Source organism: Ambystoma mexicanum, chromosome 5p (assembly GCF_040938575.1).
Source record: "Ambystoma mexicanum isolate Mex_15411 chromosome 5p, UKY_AmexF1_1, whole genome shotgun sequence".
Lineage (NCBI taxonomy): Eukaryota > Metazoa > Chordata > Amphibia > Caudata > Ambystomatidae > Ambystoma > Ambystoma mexicanum.
In genome coordinates this window covers 653,244,633-653,256,377 of record NC_090930.1, presented here as the reverse complement: position 1 = coordinate 653,256,377, position 11,745 = coordinate 653,244,633, and the positions used below count along the sequence as shown (strand labels likewise).

Here is an 11,745-nt window from a genome sequence, read left to right as displayed (position 1 = left end):
ACTGCTATTAGATCTGGATCTGTCCACATATATTGAAGAATGCCTGAATATTATATTCACAAAACCAACTACTCTGAAAAACCTTTTGAGTCCCTCTTTTCTCAAACTTGAGCCAGTCAGACAGGATAATTGGCTTACTGCAAGCACCAAGCCCTCAGGCTTCTACAAATGTGGCTCTTGCAACATTTGCCAATATGCGCTATCGCTAACGAAAACATTTAGCTGCCATGGAGGACTTAAAGTTACAATTCATGACTTTATTAACTGTCACACTAAATTTGTTATTTACGGCATCCAGTGTGTTTGTAAGAAAATGTACATTGGTAGTACAATCCGGGAGGTACGCTTCCGAATTCGTGAACACTTGAACAACCTTAACAGTCAAGACCTGAAACTACCGTTGGCATCCCACTGGCAACAATATCACCAGCTAGACCACGCCAAAGACATCAAATTCATTGGACTCAAACACATCCAACCACATCCGAGAGGTGGTGACAGAGAAAAGATACTATGCCAACAAGAAGCTAGATTAATCTGCAAACTACGCTGTCTCTCTCTGGGTTTAAACCAGGAGCATGAACTCAATGTGTTTCTATAAACACCGAATAGGAGTCTCAGAAATGTTGACAAGTATAAGGAAATAATCTTCTATGTTACTGTTGATTTATAATCCTGAATAATTAATGTGATATATACATCCTCTGTTATCCAGCTTTAAATATGGAGAAATGTAGTGCCTGGAATACCATGATAGGGCACTAAAAATATGGGACTATGTGCTTGTCACACGGAGTCAGCAAGTATCGGTAATCACAGATAAACTAGTACACCCTAACTAGTACTTGACCGATGAACCACTGAAGCACAAGACACCACGTGTCATAAATATACTCAAGTGTTATACAATAGTCTCAAATGTTGAGTTTTATATTGACAAAGACTGGTGCAGTCACTCGTGGAACATCTCTTTCTTTTAAAAAATGTCTGTCAATAAATTTTGAGCCGATCGTTCGAATATATATATATTTATTCTTCCACCAAAGTTAGCACTAAGGCATCATATCAGATATGCCAGATGATTATTTACACATCATAATGCGGTTTACAATAGTGAGTGTTTAAACATTACTATTCGCGCTGCCGCATACACCTTAAAAACTGTGCTGTCGAGCCAACCTCTTCCGAGAAACTTTCCGGTTACTTAGCAACAAGGGTCATGTGTTCAGTCACCTGACCGGACCCTTCTTTATGTTGCTAAACTACCGTTGCTTCTACCGATTGAGCCGCTCTGACTATCAGCGTTCGCCATTGTGCGCGAGCATTTGCAGATACAAGCCGGTGAGTGCTTTTTAAAAAAAAACAACATAAGGATATAACTCCTAAGCGTCCAACAAGCTCATTTGGATGGCATTCTGATACATGTAACCAGAGATTGATTAGGCATCTTTCTTGTTTTTTTTTTCTTCTGTTTCTGACTATCACCCCTGCAGATTACAGCTACAATATACATTAGAGGGAAACCTGCCGGGAACTTCTGCTTCCATGAAGCGGATGATTTGTGTCCACAGCTAAAATAGCATACAGTTACAATGCAATAACCATATTATTAATAATATATCAACTGGACAATAATATTGCTAATGTTTAACAAACTTAAGACTTAATGCAGTTTTCTGTATCTTTTGATGTATCTTATAGCGGCGAACCTTAAAGACAAAAAATAATACGTGGAATTTTTTGCAAACCATCATAACTAATCGCATACATAGGTAATTACAAATTATGTTTTGTTTCTTGCCTAAATGTTACCATTGACCAACCAGATTGTCGAATATTAGCATAAAACAAAATGGTGGAATCTTCTCTTGGCTATTTAGAGGCGCAAAACCGCACTCATGGACAATTTACACCTAATTTTCTCCATGTGAAAACCTACCTTTGCTGAACTCCGTAGGACAAACGGTTGGTATTATTATAATCACTAACTATGTTATCAACCATATTCTTTATGAACTATAAGTGACAGAATTAGCCACCTATGTGCAATCATATCAAACCAAAAATGGGATATATCTAACCTTGTTTTTTCTCTTTTGTTTTTTCTCTTTTCCCTTACCTTGCTTTCTCCGGCCCCCCCTGTTTTTGTCTCCCTTCTTACATCAATAGGGGTATCATTTCCTGAAATGTTTTAACAAACCTTAGGTCTAGATCAACAATTGTCATAGAATTTGTTAGGTTCTTGCGATGCGCCCTGAGGACGACCTTTTGTAGGGTTGAAACACGTGTCGGCGTGATGCAAATGTTATTTTTACCCATAACAATTTTATGAGGCATGATGCATGTATATATATTCCCATACTAACTGTATAAACAAGAATACAGAAGTGTAATTGAATCATATCTATAAGCCATATGTACTGGACATGATTCATCTGTATGAGGTATAATACAGAAGTTCAAATAACTACTCTGATCCCAGAATCATTTCTTACCACAGTTTTGGATTGTTGAGAAATTAATTATCATTTGAATGGTCAAATGTATAGATATGATTGGATGGTAGTGTGCAGTCTGTGAGGTGAGTACTTTTCCCCATATGTTTACTACATAGGCGGTAGTGGAAAATCGCCTAACTCACCACACAGCTGCAGACAGTTCACAATACATACATACCTCAGACCTCTTTTCTTTCCTTGTGAAGTGCGCATACCCACCTTGGGGGCTTTTTGTTTCCACAAATTTACATAGTTATCATATTTCTACTAGCACACACAAAACATAAATAGACTACAAGGCATACACATTTGGGGCTTATATATGGATTATATGGAGAGTAAAGTAAGCAAACAAGCGGCAGTATCATTAGCAACTGTGTTTAATCTACATGATTGTATTCACATACAAAAATGATTGCTGCGTTTCAGGCCTGCTTCATCCCCTATATAGGTACATCATACGATGCAATTAAATTCTAAGGAAAGTAGTGTAAGAACATGTGAGAATAGCAATATCTATAAATGTAATACCTTTTGAAAGTTAAGTTTCTGACTGTCAGTAAATAAACCCACCTGGCCTAGATATGGCAGTGAACAAAAAAGAAGGCGCTAGACATGTGATGTCATCCGTGATGTCATCAATGATATTTGTGATGTCATCTTTGTCCTGGGTGTTAGTTTTAGGAGTGCACGGTGGTGGCACGAGTTATGGTTGCTTAGCTTACCATAACTGGCAAATTTCAGGTGTTTTTCGATTTTGCTTGTAACCATAACGTCCTTTTAAATGTTGTTTACTGAATATATATATATATATATATATATATATATATTACATGGCCTGCGGTAGTGGCCATGTAGTTATGGTTAAGTTGCTTACTCATAGGAAGAGCACTTTTTGGGCGGCTTATAACTTCGCTCCCCCTGGACGAATCCTCACCAAACATTGCAAAAAATGAATATGGCCCACTCAGTGAGGTTTGGTCCAGGAAGGGCAAAGTTATAGGGGGGGGGTCCAAAATGTCTTTTTTTCCATAGACTGAATGGGGAAAAGCTTTGCTCACGCCTACAGCCCAAAGCGCTGGACGGATTTTCACCAAATCGACAGGAGCAGCGGCTTGGTCCTGAAAGCGAGCTTTTGTAAGTTTAGTAAATATCCGTCCAGTAGTTTTTAAAAAAATTACCAAAAAGTAGGCCTAAAAAAATTAATGATATCTATGTCTGCTCCGCGGACACACTTCCCTGTTCGATCCGCGGGTAGGTCACCGATTGGTCCATCGGCTTGCGTCATGTCCGCAGACATGCGACTTGTTCTCTGATTGGATGGTGAAGAGCGTGAAGTGCGTCAGATTTTTGCAAACACCCACCATCTTGGATTCGCGGACATCTGCCGGTGTCCGCGAACATCGCGGTACAAAACATATTAAAAAACACAACATTGCACTTGTGAAACTTATCAAATAATCTCTGGGGAGGTGAGGGGTGATGAGGATGGGATGGGATATGGCTGCAAGAAGCAAAAAAACTGGTGTTTTTTGCACAGATGTTCACAAACAGTCCTGAAAAGTTTGCGGACACCACAGCATTACAGGGTTGGTGAAATGCAGTTCTTGAATGGCTTATAACCTTGGCGCCACTTAATAGAACTGCATGAAATTTTGCATGTATATTTCTGACCTGATTCCGAATGAGTCTACAAAGTTTGGTGGGGTTCTGTCATGAGGGGGCAAAATTAGATGGGGGGTTCCCAAAATAATGTAATGGCTTATAAATAAGGTGCCATTTGACGAACCTACACTTAATTTGGCAAACTGATAATAGATCTAGATATAAATGTTTTTGCAAAGTTTGATGGGATTCTGTCGAGAGGGAGCAAAATCAGAGGGTGGGTCCCAAAATATTGTAAATGTGGTGCAAGTTCACAAATCTACACAAAGGTTTGCAAAAAGATTATAGATCTAGATATAAATGTTTTCGTAAAGTCTGAATGGATTTTGCCAAGTGGGGCTAGGTTATATGACGATTGTATGTGCATACATTTGACACTTTTGAAAAATAAAACATGGGTGGATTTCCAGCAAACCTGCGTAAGGAGCATTGGCAAGGACCTACAAGCATGGTTTTGGAAATGTGCCAGTGTTTTATTTTTGACAAGTGTCATAATGTAGCTACAAAAATAGCGGTATATCTTTAGTGGCTGAGGGGTAGCCTCTGGCCATGGGCAGTGGCCAGATTGTCTGGGTCATGGAATAAGGTCATGCTCTGGACAATCTGGCTACTGGCCATGACCACAAGGGACAAAACATAGGATTAAAGTGGCCATGTCCACCTGGGACTGGCTTTGTGGTAAAGTTATTCGAAATTAGGATAGATTTGAAAGGGAAGAAAAATGTGCTTGTTGTAATATGGTCATAGGGTTCTCGTTTTGCCTTCTGCCAGTTGCCATGGAAAGCAAAGAGGGGCCCAGTATGGAACCCCTGCCTTCCCTTTCCATGGTGGTCATCTTGGAAAAGGATTTTCCTTCCGACACTGGGACGCCGTAGGCGTCCCGGTGTAGGAAGAAAAATCCGATTTTTTAGCACCCGGGGTTCCTGCTTTGGGAACCTAGGCTGCTAATGGCCTTCATCCCCCATTTCAGGGGCTGGCATGGGGGGCTAATGGTCCAGAGACCTCATTTTCCACCCTCGCTTCACTTGGGCTTATAACTTGGGCTGCTGGGCCGGTATCCACCGTTCCAGTCCCTGGAACAGAGGATGAACGCCCCAATATTTCCATTAGCATAACACAAAATGCAAATGGAAATGTTGGAAAGTCTTATTGAGTCTATGTACTTTACTGAGAAATATAAAGTAGATGGAGTCTATGGGCCTCATTACGAGAATGGAGGTAATGAAAATAGGAAAGCGGAATGGTATTACCAGCATCGTTAACGGGTCCAGGCCATTACGACCCGACAACCTGCCAAAACCGCCACTGCCCGTACCGTGCCCCTTCATACCGGCTTGTGCACATACACGCGCCCCTTCGCGCAGCAAATACCGGGATGCCGGTAATAGGAGGACATCACAAGTAACGCGGGCATGCACTTACCGGCATTCCAAAGGTGGCAAATAGGGCCTGCATGACGGCGTTAATACAGGCATTGCGGACCACTCGTAAATAGCAACCTGCAGTGAAGGCAACTGCCAAAGGTGCACACAATCACCACAGGTGGAGTCAATGGAGCCTGCCTCAGCATAAAAGGAGTACACCCACACACCACACCCGTTCCCACACCAAAATGATACCACTAGCTGTTGCAATCATGGGGCTGGAGGAAATGCCTGTACTACTACAACCACAGCAACACCAGCAACTACAACAACTACAGCAGCAACAGGCAGCACAGAGGAGACGCAGGAGGAGAAGGAGGGTGACACAGGCCCAGCAATTACCACCAGTGCAGCCAGTAGTACCTTGTAGGCAGCCAACAATCCCTCGCATCAGACTTAGTCCATTCAATCTAACCCCTGAGCAGATCCACACCCTGTACCGGTTGGACCGGGCCACCATCACCACCATTGTGGACATGATACATGACGACATCGTCAGCCTCATTGAAATACGCACTGCCATCCCCCCGATACTAAAGGTGGTGTCTGTGCTCCACTTCCTGGTCACAGGCACCTACCAGCACACAGTGGGCCATCTGCATGGTATATCACAACCACTCTTTTCACGCATGCTGACCCAAGTGATGGATGCTGTCCTGAAGCATGCTAGCACCCACATATCCCTACCACGGACCGCCCAGGAGATTGCGGACACCAAAGTAGGCTTCCATGCACTGGCAGGCATGCCCGATTGCGTCGGTGCTCTCGACTGCACCCATGTTGAATTGGTAGTCCCTCGTGCCATAGAGGCAGTGTACCGCAATCACAAGCAATACCACTCCATCAATGTGCAGATGGTATGTGACTCCAGCAAGATCTTCACACATTCCATGGTGCTGCGTAACTCCACACTACCCGGTCAAATGGAGCGACATGGCGTGCCTGGCTGCTTGGTGAGTTGCCTGACTGGCCCATGGCAGTGCATCGGAGTCGTGATGTGGGCGGATGCATACTCCACCTGGGTGGGAATGTCGAGGGGATATATACTCCCCCTGGGTGGGAATGGGCAGTGAGTGGACAATGCACTCAGAGCTAAACACTTCTGACCTGAACCGCCCAACCCGAACATGACACATCACTGCCACACATTGGACCAATGCCGTACATCAATGACAACATGTAAGATGCACAACCAGGCCACCATGGGTATGTCAAGCGATGTATGACTGAACATGATTACAACTGTGCCAATCAGGCTTGTGTGATTAGGCACAGTGTATCATACACTGCAATCATGGGAGGCAAGACATCATTCCGCATCCACAGTACATCCGCATCAGCATGCAAGTTAACACCCTGCATCATCTGTACAACGCCATCCAGACTAGCAGACCATATTGCAGTACACAATGCATCCAAATAATCTTTGTGCATACGTACAGGGACACGTGCATGTCAACACACATAGCTACGGTCATGGCTGTGAATCCTGAAGGTGGCAGCTCAGAATGACTCATTCAGACCTCTCTGTACTCCCATGCAAGTGATGGAGGATATTCCTTGAAGCCGTGGCTACTTACCCCCGTGCGGAACCCGCGTAAAAGCCATGAAGAGTAGTACAATCAGGTTCATACCCGTACCAGTGTTGTGATTGAGCAGACCTTTGGCCTGTTGAAGGCGCGATTCCGCTGCCTAAGCAGGTCTGGTGGAGCACTCCTTTATAGGCCTGAGAAGGTTATAAAGATCACCATGGCCTATATCATGCTGCACAACATGTGCGTCCGGAGAAATGTACCACTGCCACCTGACATTGACATGCATGCACCGGGTGAGGATGATGATGATGAGGATGAAGATGGAGGAGAAGCAGCACCCCTGCCAGTACGTGATGAACAAGATGGCCGTGCTGTACGCCAATCACTGATTGAAAAATACTTCTGACCCACAGGGACGTTGATGGATATGCGTCAGTAATACACTGAACACTGGGTCCATGTGGACATGCACACAGGGAATGTGGGGAGTTGGGCACTGTGCACTGTCACGAATAAAATGAATACACACAAAATGAACAATGTCCAGACATTGAATGATTTTGTACACAACGGGTGTATTAATGTAAACTACAGAAAAGTGCCTCACCCCTCCACCACTCGCATGCCCTCCACCCTCCCACCTCCCCCCAACACACCAAAACTCCCCATACCCCCAATGAACTCCCCATGCCCCCCATGAACACCCCCTTATTCCCCTACACACCACCGACACCACCTCCCCCACTCCCATTGTTGTCCCACACTATTTTCGTGCTTTATGTGTGTCCGGGGGCAGCATTTCCGACTGCCTCGCACTTCGCCTTGTGTGTCGCACAAGGCTGGAGGAGCAGAGGATGCAGATGTGGTGGATGCCGTAGTGATTGGCATCGCTGGTGCCGGTTGTTGCTGCTGCATGTGTTGTAGTATTGCAGTCAAGACCTGCGTGACGGCCCCCAGACTGTCGCTCATCATGACCGCAGAGGCATTTATGGCGGCAGTGTTCCCTGCAATGGCCTGCGCAATCTCTCGCCTTGTGTCCTCTCCCTCAGCTACATATTGCCAAACAAATTCCAGCATGGAGTCCTGCCTTGCGTCCACCCTTGATAGCCGTGCCCCAAAGTCAGTGGAAGTAGCAGAGGTTGAGGGTGCTGCAGCTGGGCGTTGTTGGGGGCTGCTCCGGATCACCGGGCAGCCCCGTGCTCCTGTCGGGGAACATCCGACAGCGCACTTCGGTGCAGCAGGCACGCTGCAAGTACACACGGGTGGGGGTCACCTCACCCGCTCCGGGGACACCGGAGCTCCGCACACGTGGGCAGGTCCACCTGGCCACCTCGGCCCCGGCTCTGGGGGCACCCAGGCCGGGGTCGCATTCCCAACCCGCCTCACATGGTTGGGGACACACTGGGATGGCGTTGCCCGGCAGGGGCACCGTCCGGACGGCGTTGCCCGGCAGGGGCACCGTCCTCAAGCTGGGCCCCGTCCTTGGGCCCAGCACACGTGGCGAGGCGCCATCCTGGCACCAGCACAGCACACACACGCGGAGTCAGGTTCACTCTTGACTGCCGAGCCGAAAGCGGTTCTGACCTTTTATTGGGTCGGTCACATGGGTAACCATGTGACCACACAACACCATGGAAGGTACCATGGCCCCTCACAGGGGTGCCATGCAACACTCCTCCTTTTTCATAGCAAAACACAAAACCCCAACATCCCACCATAACTACCACTACTACTACCTGAGCCATTCTACTACTTTACACACCCTTTATTAACGTGGGTGAGTGGCTCTCATGTCCCTGAACGGCACCAGTGAGGGCTACTGGCACCACATAAAGCACTCCGAGTCTACAGGTGTGCACCACACAACATTGCCCACTAGCCGGGCCATTTTAAGCAAGTCCGTGTCTGCAGGCTCAGTCTTCCAGGGAATGGCAATTATGATGTCCACCGTGCGCATGGAGTCGCCGGAAACCAGCTCGCACCCTCACCAGAGTTTGCTCAGGACATTCACAGTTCACAGCAAACAAACCGGCAAAGCCGCACCTGGGTATGCCCAGGGGCCACATCGGCCAAGTCCACGGTCTTCGGGGGAGGCCCCCTCCGTACGCCTCCTTTCCTCTCTGGGGGCAGGCGGCAGGCAAACACCGGTGGTAGGGTGCCCTAGCTGCAGGCCCCTCCCAACACACTCATCACCAGCACCTGCTGCGCCCCCAGTCCTCTCCTTCATGCCTGCCCTTTATTTGCCGTTGGGGAAGGCAGGCAGCCCCCTTCGTTGTTGCGGCTACTGCCGCCACTACCCCACCCCCCCAGATGGAAGCGGGGACGCCGACACCCCCCCATTTGGGCAGATGCTGCTTCATTGCCTGTAGGGGCGGGGCAGGCAGCTCCTCTGCCCGCTTCTCAGAGCGAGCACTCCATCTTTCTTGCGAGCCCAGCTGGTGCTGGGCCCGCCTCCTTTGTCCCCTTTTTTTTCTACGGGCCCAGATGGTGGCGGGCCCACGTCATTGTCTCATTTTCCAGGGGGGTGTATGTGGGCAGAGACTCCGCCGCACGGCTCCCGCTGCCCTCCGTGGCTCCACAAGTGATGCTGGCAGGCACGGGGCAGCACCCCTCTCCCCCGCACAGTTGCGGCCGGGGCAATCTTCATCCTCCCCGCGGGGAGTGGGGGCAGGCAGCTCCCACCCCAGGATAGGAAACGTGCGGGGCTCGCACACAGGCCGCCTTCCTTTGTTCTTTTCATTTGCAGGCCCCGTTGGATTCGGGCCTGCAACATCTCTTTTTTTTTTTTTTCCTCGCGCAGGCCCAGTTGGTTTTGGGCCCGCCTCATGTGTCCCTCTACCGTGGGCCGATGGGGGCAGCCGCGCTGTGGTGGGCGGTCAGCTGGCATGCTGGGGGAGGGGCCGCTCACCTCTCCATCCGACACCGCGTGTGCTGGTCCTCCGCTGCACTGCTCGCGGGCGCCCTCTCCCTTGTTTCCTCCCAGGCCGCGGGCATTCCTCCCCCAGATGGGCGAGGGGGCAGCTCAGGCGGTTGGCTCCGCCAGCCCGGTGCGGCCGACGCCGCCGGCAATTCCCTTCCTGTTGGTGGTGGGGGAGGGGTGCAGCCACCCACGCGGCCAATGCCGCGAACATCTTCCGTCTCCCTCAGGGGACGGGCGGGCCGCTCGCCCACCATGTTTTCCTTGCGGGCCCAGCTGGTGTTGGGCCCGCCTCCTTCTCTGTGCGGCCGACGCCGCAGGATACTGTCACTCCCCTTTTTGGGGGGAGGGGAAAAGACAGCCTTCCTCGATATGCAGCGATGCCGCGGACCTCTCCCTTCCTTGGGCCAGTCCTCCCCCCAGATGGGAGGAGGGGGCAGCTCACGCGGCCACCACCGCACATCCTCCTCCCCACGGGGAAACAACAGCTTCTCCTCTCGGGGCCACCTCCCATTTTTGTCGCCCGGCAGCAAACTCCTCTTGGCGGGCCCCGTTAGAAATGGGCCCGCATCCCCCCATGCGGCACAGCCGCCGACCTGTTCCGTCTCCCTCGGGGGACGGGGAGGGCAGCCTGCCAGCCTTCCATTGCAGGCCCAGTTGGAGACGGGCCCGCCACCGCATGCGTTCTTTGGGCACACGGGGACGACTTCCTCGTCGCCATTGTTGGGGGCTGCTCCGGATCACCGGGAAGCCCCGTGCTCCTGTCGGGGAACATCTGACAGCGCACTTCGGTGCAGCGGGCACACTGCAAGTACACATGGGTGGGGGTCACCTCACCCGCTCCGGGGACACCGGAGCTCCACACACGTGGACAGGTCCACCTGGCCACCTCAGCCCCGGCTCTGGGGGCACCCAGGCCGGGGTCGCATTCCCAACCCGCCTCACATGGTTGGGGACACACTGGGACGGCTTTGCCAGGCAGGGGCACCGTCCTTGGGCCCAGCACACGTGGCGAGGCGCCATCCTGGCACCAGCACAGCACACACACGCAGAGTCAGGTTCACTCTTGACTGCCGAGCCGGAAGCGGCTCGGACCTTTTATTGGGTCGGTCACATGGGTAACCATGTGACCACACAACACCGTGGAAGGTACCATGGCCCCTCACAGGGGTGCCATGCAACAGGCGTTCAATTGCGGGGCTGGCCTCGGGGGTGGTGCTGAGGTCAGAACTGTGGAGTGCAGGATCCGCAATGGTGCTGGAGGTTGTGGCCTGAATGTGGGGTTGGGGTTGGACAGGGGGTGTGGGGTGTGTGGACATGCCACATTGATTAGGCCTTCCTGGACCTCATTCTCCTCCGCTCCAATGTCGATATCGCTCAGTGGGGCTGTGGCTGCTGCCTCGCCCATGGAACTTGTTGCAGCAGAACGGCCACTGGCCTCCCCTTCCGCTGGGGTTGGCAGCTCTGTGGTTCTGGTGTCATCCGTAGCTGTGGGGCACTCATGTGCCGGCTTGGCCTGTGCACTCGCCCTGGCTTGTAGTGTGGGCTGCGAGGCTGCCCCGGAGGTGGTTTTGCCAGTGGCAGTTGTTTTGGCCCGGGACGTGGATGCCCTTGTGGCTGGATCTTCACTGCCATCTTCTCCATCAGTGCCTGCAGGGTCACGCACCTCCATCTCCAGATGTTGCGGTACCCGTCTCCATCTCCCT

At 50.3% G+C, this 11,745-nt stretch overlaps 1 long non-coding RNA gene across 1 annotated transcript in view; it reads left to right on the top strand.

The window, feature by feature from the left end:
• Positions 1–1,276: 1,276 nt before the first annotated feature.
• The window catches only part of LOC138481689 (uncharacterized), a 93,210-nt gene continuing 82,741 nt past the window's right edge, over positions 1,277–11,745 (top strand). The window contains exon 1 of the long non-coding RNA XR_011274334.1: positions 1,277–1,341. This is a non-coding gene — a long non-coding RNA (uncharacterized lncRNA). The remainder of the gene's footprint in view (positions 1,342–11,745) is intronic.